The sequence below is a fragment of the Palaemon carinicauda genome, chromosome 28 (assembly GCF_036898095.1).
Source record: "Palaemon carinicauda isolate YSFRI2023 chromosome 28, ASM3689809v2, whole genome shotgun sequence".
In the NCBI taxonomy this organism is placed as follows: Eukaryota; Metazoa; Arthropoda; class Malacostraca; order Decapoda; family Palaemonidae; genus Palaemon; species Palaemon carinicauda.
Window position 1 is genome coordinate 95,222,658 of NC_090752.1, and position 2,500 is coordinate 95,225,157.

A 2,500-nucleotide genomic window follows, 5' to 3' on the forward strand; every position below is an offset into this window, starting at 1 on the left:
GTCACGCTGTTTATGTGCTGCGAGTAAACGCTTGCAAGAGAGCTCTCAAAGGAAGCCTTTGTGAGGTAACTTGCCTTTGGAGCGACACTTCATGGAAGCGACACTTCATAGAAAACTCAGAATCTACGCTTTTTGTCCTTTTTAAATTGTATATTAAATTTTGCATTCCGGATAAAACGTGCAAAGAGAAAAAAGTCTTGCATTCGAAAAATGTATTCTTTTTTTTTTACGTTTAGTTAATAAAAGGTTTCTCTTCGATGCAAACAGAAATTACCTTTATAGTAGTACACTCAATTCCTGGGGCATTGTTACTGTCCCTTTCCTCTGCCCTTCATGAGTGGCCTTTAAACCTTTAAAAGCAGGTGGAAAATTCCTAAATTGGAGTCCAGGTAATTCTTGGTCAAAATTATATTAACGATTAAATTTTGTTTAAGAAACGGACTCAATGAAGACCTACAATAGAGGAACACTGCTTCACAGTTTACAAAAAACATTCAAAACCAAAATAAAATTTCAAAGTTCCAATTCTTTACTTCATTCAGTTCTGTCATAATGGAAATAGAAACCTTTACTCGTCCATTTCAGTTTCTGGGATACAATCAATTTTTTCCTTCCATTGTGTCGACAGGGAAGAAGAACAAATATACGAAGGGAAAAAATCTATAAAGGCGTTTTAAAAATAATTAGATATTCAACCTTACCTAAAGAGAGTATAAAAAATACAAGATAACTACAAATACAGATGAAGACAGCGTTATCACAAACTTGCCATAAACCTTAGAGGGGGGTGTCAGCTGGAGTGATTCAAAAGAATAATATAAGAAAATAAATTAATTATGTATCCATTCATAAATATAAACATGAAATCTAACATCAAAATTCGTTTGCAAAAGCAACATGTTTCATATAACTAGAGACCAATCATATAATTAAGTATGTTTAGTCACTAATTTCCCTTATGTATTTATTTATTCATCATTTTAAAAATAGTTATCATTATTACTAAAACAAGTCGTCATTGATATAACAACAAACCTAAAAGGCACAATTCCATTGAATGAAATGCCAATTTGGAAAAGATTATATTTAGGTAAAAATAAATATAAGCAGGTAAAGACATATTTATTTAAACAGATTGAAATAAGTACCAAAGCATGAAAGAGTAATAGATCAAGAATCAAGCACAAAACTTTGGTGGTGTAAAAAAGAAAAGAAAAAAAAAAGCAAGCATGATTTCTAAACTTTGAAGATTGTTTCTTAGCAGTTTAATGATCTATTATTAGTTCAATTTCTCTCAACAATCTCTGTTACTTCACGTTTTGTCCAAGAACTGCGTTTCTCCATCAATAGAGAATTTCGTGTCCAGGAGTTTCCAATCCAGGTGCATAAATTTCCTGTTCCCCTTTCCATTCTATTTCCTACCACAGAAATGATGATGGAAAAACTGCCTTAATCAAAGGTGAAATGTGAACGTGAAATAATTAGGAATATCGAGTAACTGCCAACAGCAATTCAGAACATGTCAACAAAGATATCAAATGGAAGCGAAAAATATAAGAAAATAGATAATCAATCCATTACCATTTTATCGGGAAGAATCGTGATTTCAAATCAACAGATTCATGTAATCTATTTTTAACAAAACAAACAATAACAAAAGCAGCCGTTTCTAGTCCCGTTTCTATCCACTGCAGGACAAAGGCCTCAGAGACGTCAATTCATCTCTATTGGTTGGCCAGTCTTCATCACCAAGATTGGTGATGGTGGGAGATTTCGTCTGATTGCTTACAGCCAACCAACCAACTATAGGTGCCTCTGAAACCGCTTTCCTGATCATAGCGATACGCAGACCCTTCCACCGCATTTACCCATCCCTTTCAGCCAAGTTTTGGTTGAGTAACCAACGTTTTCCATTCAGGTATCTATTTCCCAATGAATGTCCCTACTTTTCTATTCTACCCTTACTCCATATCGCCTTTAAATATAGTATTTAATCTAGAACGATTCTACTTAGTGCCATTAACATCATTAATATCCAACACAAAGCTATTTACCAAATGGAAAATAACCAGTAATTACTTCATAGAGTTAGAATTAGGATGTGGTTACTCTAGAAGATAAAAAAAAACTTTTTTATTTTGTTTTTTTACTTGGTAAAGATATATTTATATAAACAGTTGAAATTAAAACAAAATCATGAAATAGTAATAGTTCAAGAATCAAGGCACAAAACTTTGGTAAAAAAAAAAAAAAAATATCTATTAGCTTATTTTGATGTCGTCCATTAGTTTTGTTTTGACTCATTATTTAATAACCAAAATACTGTTTCTCTAAAGATTCCATTCTTAAAAAGGATTACATGCTACATCTTAATCCTTGTATGACATAAGTTGGTAGACCAAAATTAAGAATTTAATACTGTATAGTCACGGCTTAAATTTTACTGGCTAAATTGCTGTGGAGAAAATTGCATTTGGTGAAATTTACTGGTAGAAAAAAT